Source organism: Xiphophorus maculatus, chromosome 1 (assembly GCF_002775205.1).
Source record: "Xiphophorus maculatus strain JP 163 A chromosome 1, X_maculatus-5.0-male, whole genome shotgun sequence".
NCBI classification, from domain to species: Eukaryota; Metazoa; Chordata; class Actinopteri; order Cyprinodontiformes; family Poeciliidae; genus Xiphophorus; species Xiphophorus maculatus.
In genome coordinates this window covers 16,886,407-16,908,946 of record NC_036443.1, presented here as the reverse complement: position 1 = coordinate 16,908,946, position 22,540 = coordinate 16,886,407, and the positions used below count along the sequence as shown (strand labels likewise).

General features: G+C 36.8%; 1 protein-coding gene and 1 pseudogene across 3 annotated transcripts in view; one reads left to right on the top strand and one right to left on the bottom strand.

Moving 5' to 3' along the window:
- The window catches only part of LOC102232475 (neurotrophin-7), a 21,194-nt gene extending 7,235 nt beyond the window's left edge, over positions 1-13,959 (bottom strand). For 2 of the 3 annotated variants that reach the window (XM_005808647.3, XM_023333002.1), the window contains exon 1: positions 13,814-13,959. The gene's annotated coding sequence lies outside the window, so the exon portion shown is untranslated. Of the gene's footprint in view, positions 1-3,901; positions 4,052-13,813 lie in introns of all 3 variants that reach the window. The other variant, XM_023332999.1, reaches the window with a different exon arrangement.
- LOC102238413 overlaps positions 1-22,540 on the top strand; it is a 25,445-nt pseudogene extending 2,905 nt beyond the window's left edge.

Below are 22,540 nucleotides of genomic sequence, written 5' to 3'. Positions count from 1 at the left end.
TGGTGAGGGGGTAGCAGAGAAAAAAACTGAGAAAGGTAAACAGTTTTTCTGAGTCGCTCAACAGTTCAGTGTAGTGCATTTCCTCTCGCTGTCAACCACTGGAAATAATCTTCGAGTGGGATGGCTGCCAGGTCATCTTGCTTCCCATAAGTGAGATTGACATTTGCGGTTTGTTTGATTAGAAATGAAAGTCCCTAGTTCAAATAAAAAGTTATTATTGCAATCATTATTTATTCAGTGTTTCATGAGAAACAAAGTCTCAGTTGGATAAGCAGGCAGTCAAAATCTTTCAAGCACTAAGGTGCTGCCTTGAATTTAGTTTTTGTCATGTAAAATGATGTCATATTGTTTGCATAAGCATCTTTAGGTGCTTTGTGAGAAGTAGTCATGGAAACGCACAATGTCAAAATAAATATGTGGGTTCTTAAGTGATGTCAGGATGGGGTCAGCCACCTCAAATAACTCCAAAAGATGTAATTCACATACATACAAAAATATCTTTTATTTAAGCAAAATGTACCGTTTCAGCCAAACAGCTTTAAAAAATATTAACATTCCATAAAATATGTTTTCTATATGTTTATCTTTAATTTACACAAAGAACCCAGCAATCTGATAATATATGTTCACTTTAAATCAAGCTGCACATTTTAAACTCAAGTTATGCCACTGATGTTTACACTTTTATACCTGATAGCTGTCATCGAATGGTGATTATTTTAAGTCAACTCTGATTTATTTAATGCCAATAAAAAAGTAAGCTAATTTGTAATCTCTGATTTATAAGTGCTTTTAATGAATTTATTGAAATTCAGAAAGTTTTGCAAACTATCCACAATGTTAGTAAACGCTTCTGATGGCTTATATTTAATCAGATAATACTGTAGAAATGTTTTGTCGAAATATCACATTTAAATGTATGAGATTCTATTGGCATGCTGCTAAGCACAACAGTAAATCTCCCTATTCTTTGAAACATCACTGAAACGCATTTCAGTGACACTTTGAACAGCATAAGAATTTTTTGAAGAATAACTAAACTTGCATAAAGCTCTAAATAACCATAAGGTGCCACTCTTCAAGTGCAATAAGTGAATCGGACAAAAATACAACTAATTTTGGTCCTATTTAGGATGCACATAGTGCCATTTTATAGCATAATTAACCCCTTAACTGGTGGCGAAAAGGGCAGAGTATTCAAACAAACTAGATTTGTCCCATGGATGGGATACTGCCAATTAAGGGGTTAAGAAAAAAAAACACTGTATATATTTCACAAATTGAAATAAAATTTGACTTCGCAATTAAACGCCTTGAAGTTGGGCCTCTGAAGCTCCTGCTCTATCTGACACTCTGCCTTCAGGACGTCATCACAATGTTTCTCCATTAAGTTTTGTACAACACGTAGGAGAGCTGCGCTGAGAAGTAATTCCTACAAAGAGCTCAGGAGATGCGTCCTACACCAATTAGAGCAAGGATGTAGAATACCCACAGGAAAATGTCTGGGTGTAGTAGAGACCCAAATGGAAGAACAAAAATTTGCATTGTTGTAGAAAATTTGTACTGAGGTGAGACATATTTGCTCAAGGCCTTATATTCATTGGCTTCTGGACTGAGTTAAGAACAACTATTTCAATGAACTTTTGATACACCTTATTTTTAAATGTGTATCCACATGTTCTTTATGTTTAAAGGCATATGGTTTGAGACCCAAGTGAGCTGTTGTGAATCAGAAATACTGGAAACATTACATTTTTTGACCTGAAAGTTCAGAATGAGTCAACCAGTGCCAATGTGACAGAGATACATTTCCTGCTAAAGCACTTCATTCCCCAATAAAATGTCAAATGATGTAACACAGTACAAAAACATTTACAAAGGCTTGCAGAGTCGAAATGCTCCAAAGGGGAAAAAAGGCGACGGCAGTTCTTCACATCACATTGTATTAACTTGATGGATTTATTGAGTGGGGCTCTACAACATTCCTAAACTTTATAGCCCATAGGCACAGCATCTTAAACCCTTGAATGTAGATTTCAATTAAATGTAAAAAAAAAAAAAAGAATCAGGTAGGTATGCAGGTTCAAGATTTTATCTGAATTCTCAGCCTTATTATGCAAGTAAACTTCTGGAGCAAATTAAATCATTCATCAACCAATTTTAAACAAAAAAAAGCAGAAAGAAAGTTTGTAATAAACACAGACTATCAGTTCCCACAGATGTTTTGATTACTAGCCGTGGAAAAATTGGACAAAACTATATTTGAGGGACATCCTGAGAGAATCAGAACAGACGTGGTGTGGAAAATGAAAACGAGGGATTGTAAAAAAAGTCATCATTCAACTCTGTTTTTTCTGATGGTCTTTCATTTATCTGTATCCCCACTTTTTGCTCCTGGAATTAGACCTGGCTCACAGTTATAAGCCAGAGGTTACTTCCTGAGTAGCAGATTCTGTGTCTAACAGAGAACAGATTTCAGAACCATGCAAGTTTATATGTGCAGGTGGAGAGCACTGGCATGAGTTAATGTTGTCTTGTCTCTGAGGAAAATTACACAATCATTGTTTTTGATAAAAATCCAGGGATCTTTTTGGTCAAGGTTAGATTATGTCTCCTTCCCATTAAAAAATTAACTGAAATTGGATACAAATGACCATACTGTGCCATAGAAGCTATACAGTGACCTATTGGAAGACCATCTTATATATGAGATAAGACTTCACATCCTATAAAGTATGTTCCCAACAACTTCAAGACAGTTGTGTAGTTGAAAACACGCTTGTGTCCACAAGCGCCTTTACTCCTCTGTTAATGCACATACACAGGTGATAAAGAAATTACCTTTTCTCATACGAGTCACAAAAAATAACGATTTTTTTGAGTTTGAAACAACAGCAGATGATGATGCAAATGATTCTTTCTGATCCATTAGCTTTCTGTAGTAAATCTACATCGGAATCTAGACGGAAGTATTTAATTATTTCTTGCGCGGCCCGGCACCAATTGGTCCGGGGGTTGGGGACCACTGGTTTAATGTACACAATCCTAGACATAATTTCTTAAAAACTCTATTTCGGAGTTGTGGGTTTTTAAACAGCAACATTGACATTGAGTAGACACGCCAAAACAGTACCTCAAGGCACTTACGCTACATTGAAGTATGAATCACTAACAGTAAGATTGAGTCATTGGGATATTCCTGAAGGGAATTCAAAACAAACACAGCACTATCACCTTGTGGCATCTATGAGTAACTCCAAAATAAACATTTTCTTCTGACTTTCATTTCAGCAGTAATTGCATTTGAATATAATACAACAGTGAGGGATTCTTTCTTCTTTTTTTGCTGGAGTGCTTCTTTTTCATTCAAGTCAAAAATTTATTATAACCTAAAGATTTGATTGTCTTAGTTTGAGACTAACTAACTTAAAGCTATATATTCTGTAAAATATTTTGGGTAGAAAAAACCCCAAGTGATAGTTGTAGCACTTGGGCTAGGACCTGTAAATTTGAGCAATAAGGTTGTCCATATTCCAGGAGCAGAGCACTCACTCCAAAATTGTACTCAAGTCAGAGCAGCACTACTTCAATACATTCTTCCTCAAGTAATAGTAAAAAATGACCATCAAAGAAAATACTCAAGCAAGAGTAAAAAAGTATTTGCTTACAAGGCTACTCAAGTAAGATCACAGCATCTGATTTAACATTAAAGGGATATCATGACAGGAATAAAATAAAGTCAGGTGCAAATTGTGGCATTTTAAAGATTAAGATGAAACAAATTCTTACAGGGAGGAATGTGTAATTTACTTTATTAAAGATCCAAAATATGGCCTACTAAAACTACACTAGTTGTACTCAAATAAATGAAACTAAGTAGATGCAACTTGCTGATACCAACCTCTGGAGGCAGAGCATCCCAGTTGTATTCTGGAAAGGCTTTGCTCTCTCTCCGGTCTCACCTCGCTATAATTGGGTCCAGCCAGTAAACCAGTAAACCCACCCTCTTCCTGAAGTGGACAAGTGGACGTGGGAGTCCAGTCTTTAAGGCCTTGAAGGCAGAATGAACAAAATGATTAACATGTTTTCTAGAACCCTAGCTTTTATGACCTTGACATTCAGCAATCTTCTCATGACAAGTGGTTAATCTTTTAGCATAGCTATGGCAGTAACTCCCCCTTCCTGGAGAGAATCTAAAATCCCACAGCTTTGACTAGAGAGGAGGGCCAGATGCAAGAATGCTTGTTTGGCCACGGTCAAGGACAAAGACAAAGATGGAAAAACAGGGAGAAAGAAGTCGGATACATCAAGGGTTGGGAAGAGACAACAAGTTATAAAGGAGGCTAGAGAAGGGGAATGTAATATTGTATTGGGAATATACTGTAAGTAAAGTAGAAGTGAAGTATGAGGAAACAAAAAACAAGGGACAACATTTTAGGTTAACATGAATCCAAGAGCTGAGCTAATGGTCCTAATGGGGAGTTAAAATCACTCATGGATAGAGGCCAGGTAGAGTTTCAGCACAATGTTTCTTCTCAAGAAACTATTGACAGGTGCTTGTGCCTGTTTTTTGTTTCTTTTGTGTTTCTCTCTAATTATTTCCGAGTTTATTACTGTAAGAAAATATATTTTTCCATATTCAGTTGTTTATTTCCATTAAGGCTATGACATATTAGTTAATTCCTCCGTATTTAGTTACCTGGTTTAACCTATTCTTTTCTCTGTGCTTGTACCTCATCGTTTGCGTTTTTTCTGTGTCTAGTTCTTCTTCTTCTTTTGGATTTTTACTGGCGGGTGACATCTAACGTTAAGATGTATTATTGCCATCTACTATGCTGGAGTGTGGGCCCGCATAGTCCACACTCCAGGATAAATTCTAAATTCTACAATAATTTAGAATGTAATCTAAATTCTTATATATAATCCTGTTTCCTTCAAAAATCTAATAACTGCTTTATTTATTTTATGTTTAATTAATATCTTATTAAGTTTTAATATCTCTATATCATATTTCCTAATTTCTTGATTTAGCTTCTCTCTACTTACTATATATTTTTCACAATGAATTATTACATGTTCTATTGTTTCCATATCCATACTACACTCACAACTGTTTACCTATCAAATGTAAAGTTTTTATGTAATCCATTATGTCCGAGCCGCAATCTTGTCATTACTACTTGCTCTTTTCGATTTTCTCCAATTATTTCCATATTCCCTACTTTCTTTTGTATAGTAAATAAATGACGACCTTTAGTTCCTTCCTGCCACAATTGTTGCCATTTGGATTTAATTATGCTCTTAATAACTGATTTTATTTCAGATTTACATTATTTCAGATTTTATTTCCATAATTCTACTTTGTTTTAAAGACACCTTAGCTAAATGATCTGCGTTATCATTCCCTTCTATATCTTTATGAGCAGGTATCCACGTAAACCTAATCTTTATTTGAGCTTGTGTCATTCTAAATATAACTTCATAAATTTCATACACCAACTCCATGACTGTCAGATGAGGCATTTAAAATAGACATTAGTGATGATAATAAATCTGAACATATAAGAACTTTTTCAATTTTATTTTGATCTTTGAATTTATTTTTGAAGGCCATCAATATCGCTAACATTTCCACTGTATACATAGCTAAATGGTCAGATGTTCTTTGTTTCATAAATACACCTGGTTCATTAGTAGTTTAAGCAAATCCAGTTTTATTTTAATCTAAATCTTTTGAACCATCTGTATATATAATTGCAAAGGATTTATACATATTCTTAATTCTGTCATTTGCAAAACTTACCCAGTTATTATCTAATGTGTTTAGTTCAGCTTCCTCTGGGTTAATTATTCATCTTCCCCTCACGCTGCCTGTTTGCTGTTTTTCACAGCTGTTCCTAATCCCCTGATTAACTCACCTGCATTCAGTGTCATTCTCCATTCATCACTCAGTACATCAGATGACTGTTTTTCATTGTTCTTTGTTGGTTCATCCATCCTCAGCTGATGTATTCTGCTTGAAACTACCCCAGTGAGTAATTCTTCCCTCAATGTTTCTGGTATGTTTTGGGATTTATTTCATGTCTTCATTTTGTGTTTGAAAGTTTGAACCTTGGACTTTGGTTTTGTAAGATGTCTTTTTTATTAAACAGGTTTTTTTTTTTTCTCCACTTCTGCCTCCCTTTGGCCACGTTCGGGTGCCCCCTCCGAAACCACCAACCTCTTTTGTGACATTAATAGATAAATACTTTGATTTAAATCTAGATTAATATCAGAATCATTACAGTGTGGAAGAGGTTTGTACATTATTAATTCCAATGGAGAAACTCAACAATAGTAATTACATGAGATAAATCTTAGCTGTGTTTCATATATAGATCGCTGACTAAGGGTGAGTCACACGGCTCACCAGCCTGAGTCGACCTTGACTCATTTTCCTACAAATCTGCGCTTCAATGACCTCTCCGCCGTTGACATGCAAGTACATACATTTCTATGGCACCTGTGACTGTGCGGTATAGTAAACAAAACAGAGAATTAATCAGAAGCAAGTTGTCGGGTAAAATTTGCATGTTTTCAGACGTGGGTGTAAAGATACTGATGTGCTTGCTCAGCCACCAAAAATTTTCCATTGTGCCCTTTTCCCTGCTGCGCTGTTGTCCTGGTGCCACAAGCATGGGTGTGGCCCTGTAGACAAAAAATGTGTATATGTTTCATCAGAAATAAGGATATGCAAACTGTGAATTGTTTGAATGGTCCTTCTGGTATTGTATAAACCTGTTTGCAATTTCAACTAAATGGTAAAACCAAAGAATCTTAAAATTTTTGGCGCTATGTAGTTGGACTCTTACTAAAGAAGTATCTATTGAAATTAATTATTACCACTTAGTGATGTTCAGTCTCTCAACCTTTATTTCACTCAATTTAGAAAGTGTTTTTAAATATATTTAAGCTTAAAATACCATTGCTAAGACAGTAAATTATTTGTTGATGATTAATGCACTGGGTTATATTATTAGAATTTCAAAATGTGTTTTTTGAATTGCAAAGAACTACTCTCAAAGCAAATTAAATAAATAACGTGAATGTAATTACTCTAATAAACCATGTATGTTTTCGTTAGTATCACTTTTTTTTTTTTAACCAGATATCTTATTATGTTTAAGACGACAGCCTTCTAAAAGGTTTTGGTCAACAATATAAAGCATAAATTTACCTCTACTTGCTGGTAATATGAGTTTCACATGCAAGACTGCTGTGCATTCTGTAGACAACAAACCAAGCTTGAAGAAAAAAAAAGAAAAGTCTAATGTTACTCCCGGTGTTTGTCAGTTTGCCGTCATGCTTACTAAAGACTTGACCCCACCATTTTCTGTTCTGTGTGGTCTCTACATCACTCTGTCATCACTCTCTCTCTCTGTGCTTCTGTGTCTCTCTGCCCTCCCTCCCCTCCAGCTGATGTCAACCACCTGTCTGTGTGGGACCTCCCAGGCCCATCCTCTGTCTGCAAGCAGCATGCCATGTTAAGTGTGTGAGCAGATCTATGGTGAAAGAGATAAAGTGCCTGCTTTCCAGTTCAGCTGCTTGTGTTTTCTGGTTGTGCATGTAATCTCTGATAAATCACGTCTTCTCAAATGCCTTCATGTTCAGTGAAAAATCTTAATGAAACGCCATAAATACTCGGATTTTAGATGACAATTCTATTAGAAAATTTGAAGATAAAGGCCAAGAAAAGCAGTTATAAAGACCTTGAAGTCATAGTGATTTAGGGATCATCTCTGGCTAACACAGATGGAAGCAAGGACGGCATTTTAATTCTGTCTGCTGGCTGAGAGCAGTCTGTAGCAACTAGCCAGTGGCTCATCCCTCTGCATTCTGTGCATTCTCCCATCAGAGCAATCCAAATAAGTGCACAGTGAGTGGCTTTGCTTTGGTTCTTGGGGCTAAGGTGTGTGCATGCATTTAATACACATCCAAGTAGACATGTATGTGTGTATATATACTGTACATGTGCACACATGTGCATAATTCACAGAACTGCTAAAGAAATAACATGCCTGTTTCATTTGACTTCTGACAGGAAATGAAAAAGAATGGAGGTTTATGAATTCATCTCACTGTAGAGCATCTTCTTAAAAGCCCAAAATGCTGCTTGCTTCTTAATCAACACTGTAAAATAAGGACATATTTTTACCATAATGATGGCAACAAGGTAGAGGTTCTTGTCATGTCCAGACAAGCTGCATCCCATTTGGAATAAAGGGCAAGGAAGAGGGAGACGAAGACGGTGTCATCAAAACAATCCAAATGTACACACACGCGCGCGCACATATCAAAAGAGTTGCAGCGAAACAATTCAAAACAGAAGACATGCACTAAGTCAACAGATTAGCACCATGACAAAGTTATTCTTGCTCTGAAAAAGGTTTCAGCAATTTGATGATTTATCAGCTACTGTGTTTGCACATGCATGAAGAAACAGCGACTCATAGCTAAGCACCAGAGAGGCATTTAATGCAGAATGTGCAGACATGTCTGCACACTTAGGTGTCACTTTTTGAAGCATATACCATGATCACAAACACAAGAAAAGTATCACACAGAGGAAGACAGAAAACCTAAATGTAGCACCTGTCAAAAATAAGAACGGCAAATGTCAAACGCTGACTCGCACAGCAACAGCCCTGGGTTCAATTTTCTGTTTGGAAAAATCCAAACATGGGAGTATGATAGTTTGACCTATTGTACAATAGGAAGAGGCAGAAAAACAGGTCCAGATGAAGAAACGACACATGTGAGACAACTTGTCTGTCTAATCTCAGAAAGATCTAAATATCAAACAACATCGGTGCTGTTCGTAAACAACCTCGCTTTTAGACTTTGTGAAAAAATTTTAAATAAAGTAACTTTAACAGCAATTACAATAGAAGAAACAAAAAAATAATCAATTTGTCACATAACTCATTAGATAATGAAGCACAACCTGCCTGTACATAACAAGTGAAAAGAACATATTAAAAATGCACAAAGAAATCACAGGAAGAACCATTTCTCAAGCTTTAAGGTTGGCCACATTTCCCATTTTTCTGCCCTAGTCTCTGCTCTAAGCTCCTGTGTTTATGGTTTTAAATTCTGACCTTCCATGCCTACCAGATGCCTATTTTCCTCCATAGGCTCAGACGTGAAATCCCAAGGATGAACTCTGACCTTTTGTCCTCCCACTGATTCCAGACAGATCTTACAATTGGCTGCTTTTCACCAGATGTCCTTAAACCCTAGTGCTGAATGAAATGAGAACCATGCTCAATTTACATTATGAGCCATGAATGATCACCTCCTTACCTTTTGTAAATAGATGCTTTCCTGTATATGTTCAAACATCTTTTTTGTTTTTTCCTACAGGAAGGGTGATGGAGAGATTCCACTTGTTTAATTGCATGTTTTGCTTGCAGAGTAAACTTTTGTGCAATCCGAGTTTGGTCAGTGTGAAAATGTTTTGCTTGCAAAATGTCAGCTACCTAACATCGTCATTATCTTAAAATAAAAGAAGTGAAGACAAAACAAAGAAATTATTTAAAAAAATAAAACAAAAATCTTTTATGCATTTGGAGAATTTTTATTTTTGGTTTCAAATGGAAATTCCTGAGGGAGAGTGCAGCTGCAATGGATTGCTTGCTGTTTTGTTTTCTGTTATATTTTAAGTACCAGGCATTCAGGTGCCAATGATACCTGTCACCAGCTTGACTCTAACTCTCCTTGACTCCCAACAGCAGATTTAAGTTTTTGCTTTATGAAATGCTTAAGCTAACAGAAAACAGTGAGAACATTATAATGAAGGAAATGGAAGAAAACAGCAAGAGATGTGCTTTTGCCTTTCAATTGGCTTAGATTTTGGCTTGTGTTTGTGGTCAATTATGGTTCTTTTTTGTGTGTATTGCTTTAGATATTTATTTTAGTGTTACTTTTTAGCTTTTTGTTCATAAGATCATTTGATAGCTTGCTTGGCTCCAACTATGTTCGTTTCTGTGTCAGTTAATCTCCTGCCCTCAGTTTCCCTGCTCAGGTTTCTTCCCAGTTACACTGCCTTCCACAAAGTTTTCACACCTGCGTCTCAAGTCACTCATTCACCATCCCAGTAGCTAAATCAGTTTCATTACCTCTGATCAGTGAAAAAGTGTCACGTCAAGCATAAGGAAGTCTTGTCTTTTCGGTATCAGTGAGTTGTGTTAAAATAAAGTTTAAGTGCCTTAATAGGAAACTGTCAATTGTCTATGAAATGTGGAGATACTTTGGTGGTTCTTTCAGATTGCGAGGAAGAGAAAGACTTTAAGCAAATGTCAGGAAGGCAGAATTACATAGATCAGTTTTTGCTTTGTTTGCCATGTAAGAAGTGCCTTAATATGTTGTTTGTTTTGTTCTGCCACCATACCAATGAAATTTAGAGATAGTAGATAACTTGGAGATAGTAGACTGTCAGGTTAGCCTGACAGTCTACTATTATTTCCACACTTTTCTACTAGTTATTTCAGTTTTTCTAAAACTTGAATTAGAGGCAGCAAAAACAAGCAGAAGATAACTGTTCTTAGACTGAGAACATCACTGCTTTTCTAAATGTGAAAAATGTCAATCAGAATATGATTGAAAATACAGATGAAATTCCTGCAAGTCTCTGAATCACAATTTTGGTTGAATTTTAAAATGAAATGCACTCATATGTGGAAAAAAAATTACGCTTTTACCTGCTGACAACACCATGTTGTTTCTTTATTTAGTTGGATACTTATTACCCATAGTTACAACAATTACAAATGTATTGTTTAAAGTCCAATATTAAGCTACAAATGACAACTGGAAAAATACATTAGTAGTGAAAATTATAACTAACATTTCCATCAATAACATTTTAGCTGCATTTGTTGGAGAATGGTAATAAGCATGTATGGTATGCAGATAATAACTACATATGCATTTTCCATTCAGGTGATTAAAAAACACATCAATTTATCTATTCTTTCCTATTTACCATAAATTATTTGTCACATATGTTTCACATTTTAGATTATTTTTGTAGAATGTGAAACTGAAAGGTTGGGAACATTGACAGGTGACATATTTAGCTCGTAACAGCACAGTTGTCACTGTTTTCAATCAATATTTGGATGAAAACACAATAATCAGCGTGAAAGATGAAGGGGGCATCCAGATCAGGGATCTTCAACTTCAGTTCTCAAAACCAAGTGTCCTGCAGCTTTTATATGTGTCCAAGCAAGCAATAAAATGGCTGAATTACCTCCTTAGTGTGCAAGTTCTCCAGATAGAGTCGTGCTAATGACCTGATTATTTGACTGAGGCATTTTGAAGCTAAGAAACATTTAAACCTTGCAGGACTCTGGCCATGAAGAACTGGAGCTGAAGACCGCTGGTCTACATCCAAATCTAAAACTGACAGAACCAGGAACATATATTGACACAAACCAAATAGAAGATGAAAAAATATATAAGATGAAATCTAGGTGGAAAAAGTTTATAAGAGACTGGGACTAATATGAGGACCCTGGGTGTTTTAAACACAATACTAATCATACTAAGCGTTTTGCAGTTTATTTAAAAGGGAAAAAAGTAAAGTTAAAAAAATCATATACTATTTAGAACTAATTAACTCTCTCTCTTTCTAATCAGATTTGTAAATAGTTATTTTCTATATCATTCTTCAACATGCTAAAGCTATTATAATGTTATATTAGAAATATTATGCTTTTGATATAGTCAAGTCATCATCATTATGGCTCTTTTATATCTTACCATCCTACAAATAACACATATAGCTTCACAAAATTTAAAAACAGTTTAACTTAAAACTGATGAACACCCAAAATGACTGTTAACAGGTGGTAATTTTCCACAAATGTGTAAATAGTGTAGCATGTTTCAACCTCTGGCTAACCCAGCATACATCATAGTTTGCACTAACATGCAAGACATTCAGAATTTTGTACAAGTCTCTTCAGAGTTCTCTGTGGCGCTTGCTCCCTCTTCAACATATAGTCCACACTCACACAGATTACACAAAAATACACACATAAACAATGCACACAGGAATACACTGGTGCTAACAGAGAGAAAGCAGTAACTCAACTTCAAAGGGAAACCTGAGAGGGTCATGAATAATCACAGATATCTTTGTCTGAAGGGGAAAACAGCACTGTCCATCTGCCCTCCATACACATAGAAACATGAGTTCAAATGCCTTAAGCTGTTTTTAGCTCTGGCACCAGGTTCGCTTCTTAGTCCGTGAAAAATTGGTGCAAATCTGTTTTAAAGTCAAACAATTTGAAAGAATAAATTTTAAACATATTCATCAATGAAACATACTTTTATGCCAGAAGGCCACAGCCATGACACACAGTTAACAGAAGAATTGCAGCACATGTAAGGAATCAGTGAAGATTTAGGAGATCTTTAGTTCACCTCTTTTCACTAAGCAAGGAATTTGACAGAATACCAAACTTTTTCTCAAGCAGAAATTATCTCTCTTTTTAACTTTATTTCACAGAGCAAGAAAAAGGATTAGGACTCTTTAGAAAGTTAATTTTGAATGTGCAGTTGTAACAGTAAAAGCAACATGAACCTGAGGGGAGGTTTGAGGAACCACACCATGGGATTTTTGTGTCCTAAAAAGAAGTCATTGAAAAATTGTCAGCATCCATGTTGGTTCACACCAGCCACAAAAATCACTTAAGAATTTTTTTTTTTACCTTCCACAGTTTTGTCTTTGATACTTAATGTTTGATGCTTAATTACCCAGGGAAACAGCAGCACAGATACATTGATGTTAGTGCAAAAATAAGTGATAAAATCACTATTTTTTTTAGTATCACATTTGTTTTTTTATGTTGATATTTAATTTAAAACAAAATCAACTTGACCTTTCGCGATATGGCTAAATCGATATGGAGTTACTCCTGAAGCCCTTGATGTCTAATGTTGGTTTGTGTGAGTAAATGTTTGTTCGTCATGACATTCCTGCTTTGTCAAAGCCCGAAAAGAATTCCACGTAGGAGTGGCAGGCATAGAGTCAGTGTTAAATTCACAAACTTGCCTTGAAACATAAATATACAACTCTGGATATAAAAAAAACGGTATAATAATAATAATAATAATAATAATAATAATAATAATAATAATAAAAGTTAAAAGGCACGCCCACACAAGCACCAGGCCCCTCCCTCAGATAACCTCCGTAACTTCATGTTAGACACTGGAGCTCATCAGAATCTACAAGTCTTTTGAGGGTTGTGTAACATGAGTGGGAAAGAAAGACAGATAGAAAAAAAAAAGGTAGAGAGGGGGGGAGACGAGGTAACCTGATGTCCCAGGAGTTTACTGAGCAGTAAATGACTTCCCATTGAAGTTTGGAGAACCCCTTTCTTTTCTTCTCTAATCTTCATGTCTGTATTCTCTGCTCTGCTGAAGCTCGACTCAGTCCTCCCCTCTCGCTCTCTTAACAAACCCAGAAAATGATTGTGTGTGACGCAAAAATGCTGACAGCACATGGCACCACAAACATTAGCAGTGTTATCTTGTAAAACTTTTTTTATGGCACCTCCTGTGTGCTGCTTCCAGCTGAAATTTTCTCCCCAGCAAGCAGGACTAACTGCCTGGTGCTTAACCTCAGCCTTACCAAGAGGGCTTCACTCTCACTAAGAAGCAGGTAAAGGAGGAAAAGAGAAAAAGAAAAGAGTCTTTAAAAATAAACGCCATGCACACTCCTCAGGTTTTACCTCAACTCCCAAATCAGAAGAACAAAACTCACCACGTTATAATGCTCCTTCTCCTCTCTCCACTGTTGGATAAAAGTTGAAAAGTAAGTCAGCTATATTCCTCTTCTCTTGTTTTCCCCCAGAGCTGCAGAAGAATTATCCCAAAATCAAAATCCCGCTTCTGCATCCAGGTCTTGGGCCATCCACTTCAGTCTGTGTGCCTCCCACAGTCTGTGCTGATCTTTAGTGAGAGTCTCCTCCCTGCAGGTCCTAGTGCTGGTGTCATTCATGTATTCCTTTCATTTCACTCCTTCCTCTGTGCGACTCTTTCTGAAGCGCAAATGCTTTTAACCAGTCCTGTCGCTTAGGGTCCCTTCTGACAGCTTTTTTGAGATAACCTTCTAGAAGAGTTTGATTATAAGTAAATAACCTCTAACATGTCAAAGGAGTGAAAGTCAATAAAACAGATTCTCAAACATTTTGATAAAATTCCCACGCTGTTTAGCTGATTTTATAAAATAACGCATGCCTAAAAACAAGTTTATTTGTACATGCATGCATGTACAAGAAAAGAAGTTTGATGGTCTGGTGGAGTCAGGAATTTATTTAGTTCTGCTACTTGTCATCGTTGAACAATGTAAAGAAAGCAAAGAAAAATGTCAAAACGAGCGACTGTGATATCCCATCACCACAGTAGCTGCCAGCCACACCCTGTATTCAACGGACTCCTTCTGCTCTGGTATCGCAACACTTCTGACTTTCTTGTTTATGAATATATAAGTCTTATCATAATGTCCTGGACATGTTTCTGCACAGTCTTTCTGGTTTTGTGCGTGTCTTCCATTTCAAGGTTTCCCCTTGACGTGAACCGTATCATTGTCAGAGCCCCTAGCGCTGAACACTCAGATATCCCAACCATGCCAACCAACGGAAGAAAAAAAAAAAGAAAGAGAAAGGAGGGATTGTGTGTCAGTGTCATCGCTTTTTATTCTTGCTGGGAAGATTAAATGTATTGTTTCATCTGAAAAATTAAGATATTTTGTGTTAAATAATCGAAAACTTTATGGGTTTCAAATTAGCCTTGAAAGGAAAACCAGTAAAAACATGAGAAGGCTCTCTTGCCGCTAAAGAGTTTTGACCCCATGGGGTTGACTTCAAACCCAAGCGAACATTGTTCCCTTTCAGACGTCCACCAGTATGCATGGGTGCTTGTGTGTGTTTGGCCGTGCGTACAAGACGGTCACTGTCAAAACCGCCTCTGTCCTTGTTATAACGCCTCTGAAAGGGGAAACCCCAGATATTGAACTATGGCCCTGCACCCCGCTCAGTGGTTGGTTAAGGGGCGAGAAAGGCTGAAGAGGGTTGAGTACTTTGACTGAGAGGGTGGAGAAGAGGTCAAGAGTGCAACCATATTCTCATATTTGAGGCATTTTAAACACAGGGGCTTCTGCAGATGTCCTTTGTGTATGAATTTGAATGTGTTTTAGGCAAAATCTTTGGATAGAATGTAATATATATATACATTTTTTATCTCAGTTGCATTTATTAGAGTACTTTAAAACATCTTTCAAGATTTTTTAATCCAGACACAATAAGTTGTCTGCAAGGGGCAGTTATCTTAAGGTGCTTGTGGCAGGATTTCAAGCACTAAAATGGGGAATTTATCTTTGTTACAGTGCATTATTCATAAAGGAATACCACATAGATGAAGCGACATGCAATCTCGACAACACATAAAAAACAGTCTTTGTTTTCATGAAAGCACTCAACACCTTTTAGTCTCTGTTAATAATTTTGTGAATGACATAGCAGTCAAGTGGTTGGACAAGTTTCTCCATGGCACAAAATGTTGTTTCAAGACAGAGAGTGTACACACACGCACACACACACACACACACACACAATTATTACAACAGACGCCACAAGTTGTTCACGATATTCTAAGTATTCATGTTCCTGTCATTTGTCTTTAAGAGAACTACATTTCCCAGAATGAAGAAACTGGTTAGAACTCAAATTGTGCAGCGTTTGATTGTGTAGTTGCAGGACTAACCCCAATTCCTGTTATCTATTCTGGTTTATGTGAATATCACAGAACTGCTACTTGTCTATGACAACATCCTAACAGGAAATTGTCATTTTTCTCAGAAATGGTAAAAGTTTGTTTATCTTTTCAAAGAGAAATCAACACTGACATATAGAGAAAATGTCTTGAATGAGCAGTTTCCAAAATATTTAAACTTTTTCCATTATTCAAGGAACAGTGCAAAATCATTTTGTCTAATGTGAAACACCAGATGCACAAAGGTGCTGGTGAAGCCCTTTTTTTCTTCACCAGCAAAAAAGGGCTTTTTTTGCCCCAAGTTAAAATAAATCCTTTTCTTTTTTACTGACACTCTCAATAACTAATAAAAATGCTTTTGTCCAAGAATGAAAACTTATTAAATGGCTGTGAAACTCTGTTCTTAAGAGGCTGAATTGTATTTTGAAATCATTAGCTGCTTATTAAACTCACTGTTATTGAAATAATGAGTCGATGTTTAATAAAAAAATGTAAAAGGCCAATCATATCAGAAAAATATGTTGAGATATATTGTTTTACTTTCTACATTCTGTTTAAAATCCTCTGCAATGTGTAGAACAATTTTTGCAAGGGTTTTAATGAAGCAAATGCTGGAACTTGTCAGATTTTGCCTTTTTTGATTCATAATAAGTTGTTAAAAATTAGACAGGTATGGAGTGCAAGCAGGCTTGTCAACATCAAGCACATTTCATCTAAGACAGCCTGCTGCAATTCGTGCAAAACAGAATAAACACAAACCTCTGGAGATCTAACCTTGACAGTTGCTTGATTCCCTCACTCTGGTTTCCGGTCTTGGCTTTTACACTCTTGGATTTTCCCAGACTTCTCAAACATTTTCCTAATGTCTTACTCTGCAAATGGTGAAAGAAGTACATTCTGTAAGATATCGTAATTTTCCAATTATCCATTATTGCTTGATGGGACAAACTCCCTTTCATCTGAAGCCAGACACACCCTCTTGCCAACAGTTGACTTGATAATTAAGGAGTCTTCCTGAATTATGAATCCTGTCTTGTTTATTAAATTCGTCTTTGTGTTACACTTTTAATGTGTGTGTTTAAGGCTTTAAATATGACATTTATTTAAGTGTTATGTATGCAAGGAACTTGGCCAATGAAGACATAGCCCAGAATCTATTAAGTTAAAGTTTGAACATACAGAAATTTGGATTAAATATAAATTATATTAATATATGACATTTTTTGCATTGGCAGCAGAGTAAATAGTTATGACATGTTACAACATTATCAAGAGTGCTTTGTAATGCTTGCAAAAACCAGTGCGAATCACAGACAGTCTGTTAATTAGGTGAGGATTGGGGAGATTCTTTTGACATATTCAGTGAAAACCTTCATAAAGATCACTGATTGTGGCTGTCCGCCTAGGTGTCCATTGGTGACATAGAAAATAAATGAGTTGCTTAATATCATCTGCACTTTTGTTAAAGGTAGTCACATCTACTGTATGTATGCATGTTGTCCTGTGAGGTAACTGAATAGCTGTTGCTCTGCCCATTAGATAGTTCGTCCTCCTACACCCTCATCATGGCCTTGTTCTGACGCACCCCAGAAGCCTCTTCACTCATTGACTCTTCTGTCTCCTTCCACCCACGGTCTCGCTATACAGAATTCAGCTATTGTCCCACTAGGGACGGACACAGAAGAGAAAACAGCCCGGTTTGGTTTCAGACACATCATGCACAGTATGCACAGATGGATCTCGAATCACTGGAAAACATATAATGTACAGAGAAAAAAAAGTGTATATCCTGGTGTGTGATATCCAACATGATTTCACAATTTAAATACCTTTCTAGCTGTTCCCACACTTGTCCTCCAAGTCCAATCTTTTCGCAGTGGAAATCAAGAACTTTATTAAACCCAACCCCCTTGTGTGTGTTTATGTGTTCCTGTGTCTCTCACTGTGTTTCTACTGGGAAAATGAGCGTAGTAACCTTTAGCCTCTCTCACCATTGTGTCCGAGATATGCCCCACTGCTACTGAAACATATTCCCAGAGATCTTTGTGCAATTTTAAATCTACCAACATCTTGTGTTAATTTCACATCTGGGTCTTTGCCAAAGTGAAGGGATGAGAGTCTGTATTGAGATTAGGGATTGTAGAATCTCTCAAATACTCTTTCAATCTCCAGCAATATCTGCTTAAGATGTTAACAGTTTTCTTTCAATGGTTCAGGATTGTTTGCTCCTTTTAATTTGATTCAAAGTTTCTAGGCATTTATTTGAACTTTACATGTCAGTTATTTTTATAAGTATTATGTCTTGTTTAATGACTAGCTGTTCTACACACAAAAAAACCCATAATGGAACTCCAGCATGAGAGTCTGCTGATTTACAGGCCTCATCTCAAAACGTTTTATTGACTGTACTTACAAAATCAGTATGGAATACTTACCTTGTACAAGAACACATAATGTCTAAGAGCCAGAGCTAGTAATGGTCTTAGTAAAGTAACAAAAGACATTAACTATGAGCAGGAAATCACTTAACTTTTGCCCTCACCAAAATTGTAAAATCTTGTTGTGGTTAAACCATAAGCATAGCCAAAGATAGAACAAGAACCCCTTATCATTCTCACAATCTTACCCTTAACCTAATTTCCACATGGAATTTCCAGCGTTTTTGTGGTTTGACTTTTGCTGCTTCTAGAAAAGCAAAAGTCACAAGGAGTTTTTCTCGTTTTACAGAGATTATATGAGATACACAGTTTCAACGGTCATTGCCCTCCACTTATTGTGACAGTGACATGACTCACCCGACTGCAGCACATGTAAGAGCATATTCTCAACATGTTACAAAGCTCTTGAAGATCATTCTTGTCAATTTGTTAAAGATTTTTTTTTTCGCTTTCACTTGTCATTAGCCCTGCATAGCTGAGCAATAAGCAAGCACAAGCAGGTATCTGTTGATTTGTTGTGTTGCCAACAAACACTTGGTATCCTACACAATTAAACATCAAAACACATCACAGCTTCTTGTGGATATCTTTATTGAACCCAGTCACTCCATCTGCTGGCACAGAATAATGAAAATAAATAAAAATAAAATGAGAAGTTGCATAAGTAATATTTTGCTGCACAACAAGCATTACTTGTTTACATCTGCACAAATTAAGAAATTTAAATAAAAAAACATTTTGTATTTAAATAAAATATGTATTATATGACCGTTGACCTATTTCTATTTTGCTGTCTTACATGAAGCACACTGAAAATAAATGAGAAATATGTTCATTTTAGTTCCAAGTTTACATCTAAGTTGTAAACTTAGTAAAGTAACAAAAATATGTACAAAGACATTAACTATGAGAAGGAAATCACTTAACTCATGCCAACAGTCATGTCAGTTGGAATGACTGTTTTTTTCTCCCAGTCATGCCAACATCATACTAGCGATGCTTTCCAATGAAACCTAACTGTAAAATCTTGAGATGGGCTTATTAAATCTGGATATATTGGAAACATATTTTTTTTAAACTGGGTATTGCTGTCAGCATTTTCCAGACAGTGACCAGACAGTGAATTCATCTTGGAAAAAAAAAATGGCCTGTCTTCTTCTCACTGTTTTTGACTGGAATGATGCTGATGGCATAGACTGTGCTGCACAGGCTACCTGCTTTGTCAGGTGATTGTTCCTGGTGGTCGTGGCAGAAAATGCATCAGATGTGCTGATTTACATGATGTTTCTATGACTACAGGGATTTTGATGCTTTGTTAAATACTAGTTTCAAGATAATCAACTGGCATAGAGCAATATGCAAAAACAAAAGCTCTAAAATTTCCAACCTTGAACTTATACCTTGAAGTGAGTCATGCAGTAATGACAGTGTTTGTTACCATCCAGGTAACATTACTTAACAGGAAAAGTCTGATTTTTATTAGCCTATTACCAGCAATTTTTAAAATTACGTAAGCCTGTTTTAGTTGCACATTACTGTGTGACATGTACAATCAGAAAACAATGGGAAATTTGATGATATGTTATCAATTTTAAACTTTTAGACTAGGAGAGGCTTCAGATGCTGGATTCAAGATGGTTTTTGCTCTACTGACCTTCACTACTTGTAGAAATGAGCCAAGTAAATAACAGACCTGTTTCAACATTGCACATTTGCCAAAATGAGCACACTGTTCAACCATTGCTCCATTTTAGGTTTTGTTTTCTCAGTTACAAGGCCTTAAGGCAAAACCTGTCAACATTAAGAGATGGTGGCAATTCTGTTTCCTGTTGACTACATCTTTGGCTTCACCCAGGTAAATAAGATAGCAACCCAACCTGTTTTCCAAGGCCACAATGCTATTTGCAAGTTTCTACTAATTCTCTTGAAGAAAGTATTTACCTGTCGTTCAAAAGCACACACTAATGATTTAACTAAGCAAGGGAAATTGTCAGTTTGTAAGTATTTCAGAGGAATTTCAAAACTCAACCACAGATAGACAGAATGTTTGGGTGAGAAGAGGTGAAGAAATGTGAGTTAATTTTGAGAGGTGAGTAAAAAAAGACACCTGGTATCTGAACAAAGCTGCAGCTGTTTTGGCTTTACTCTTTGAAAACCCCACAGAGTGTCTTTGAAAAGGGTTAAACTGGGTCAACATGCGCACTCGTGCACATACCCCCTCACATACCAATAGGAAGGCATTTATACACATGTGGCTCACACAGGTCCAAACACAACTTGTCAAATCAGAAGTTATGTTTCCTTAGGTTGAAATGAAAAAGGTTTAATGTTTCTGTATCATTGCATGTTTACGTGGAGATGCTCAAGTGACAGTGTTAAGTGTATTAATATAAAACTGTAATCCTGCTATATGGCAGTTTGTCAATTTTGGCTATTAATTATTGCAGGGTTGCTTTCTCTGACAGGGTTATAAGTTTAAGCCAACAAAGATGTATATATATTCACCTTATGACGCTTAAGAGATCCCAGGGTGTTTCCAGTTGTGACTAATCGGAATAGTTTAGCAACCAGGTGAAGGCATGTAAAAACCCTGAAGGTGATTACAGTATATGATTGGAATGCATGGGAGTTGAATTTTGGTGGTACTGTATATGTAGTAAGATTGTATTTTCAGGAAAACCTCAATTACCACATTACAAACATAATAATTTAGATCTGACACCCACACATCACTAACAAACAATCCAAACACAGTTTTGCCTGTTGCTATTGTAATAACTTCTTAAAAGTTAATACACGACAGCAAGGTTGTACACACTCTTATATATGTTCTTTTGGAGTAGATGCACTTGAAGAAGCTCCTACTCTTTCTGACACTTCGCATTCAGTCTGTTATCCCAATAATGCCTTGCCATTATGCCGTTTACAGTCATTCTTAGATGCATTGGACTGAGGAGTAGCTTGTATAATACTCAAAGTTTCACCAGGTGTTTGTTAGTTGCTGCTACCACTACTCTGGAGGAGTAATGTGGGAAAGGTGCGTGGGAGGGGTGCTCTATGAGGCGGAAGCTCGGCTGGGGACAGCAACTCAGAGGAGGAGCTATGTGAAAATAAGCAATGCTTCATGAGAGCAAGTGTTTAGGCATCCCCAAATGGCTGCCGCCAGAGATTCAAGAATTCTTCAAACACGAGCTTTACAACATTATAACATGATGTAAATGTCAATAAGGTCAATTTTACACAGTGTTACTGATTTCCAAATGTTTTAAATGTGGACTAAAATGTAGTCTCAACAAGCTAGGTAAGGGATATTGGGAGCCTTCAACTATGGCTCCAAATATCACCACGTTGTTGTCCTAATCTACTTGGAATTGTAGTGCTTGGAATTGGCTTCCTGGCAATGCAACAAGCCAATAGAGGCTCAGTGAGGGGCTACTTCATGGCTGGTTGATCCATGAACTGGGGTGCTTTGGAAGTATCTCTCCTTGTCAGCAGCATAGGAAGTGAGCATTTCATTGGACTTGCTGGGTTTAGTGTAGCTGCGTTGGAATTCAACACTACCGTTGCCTCAGTTGCTATGTATATTCAGTGTTGGAGTTTACACCATGACAGAGTACCTGTCCAAACAATAGGGAGGACAGTGCCTGAAGGTGTGTTTTCTGCTTTATCTCTCATGCTTTACATCTCCACTAAGCTGTCTGTGAACCTCTACTCAGGAGCCTTTTTCATTCAGGAATCCTTAGGGTGGAACCTTTATCTTTCCATCATCCCCCCTCATCACAATGACAGCTGTGCTGAAAGTCACTGGAGGTCTGGTTGTTGTCATCTACTCAGTCCAAGCATTCTAGATAATCTCTGAAGTGCTCTATCTTATAGGGATCAACGTTATCCAAATTGGAGGTCTTGGCAGGATAAGATTCAAAAACATGCAGGTCAATCCAAACATCACTTCCGTTCTTCTGTCTTCACCAAATCTGACATTTTCTGTATCCTGCAAACAGTATCTCAGATGCTCAACAAGACACTAAAAATCCTGCAAGGCCCAAAGGATCCTGACCTCCCTTGGTCTGATGTCTTTCTGGGTCAGACCCTTGCCTCAATTTAGTAATGGTGTGCATATTAAGTAATTGTATAGTGAGTTGTGGCTGCAAAGAACATCGCTGATGCCAAAGAGTCTAACATCAGGGCTTCTCAAGATTCTTTCTATGTTTATTATCATATTAGGGTTGATTTCCAGGGTCTTCTTTGTTGACAAGCTGGTATGCAATAGTCCAAAATGA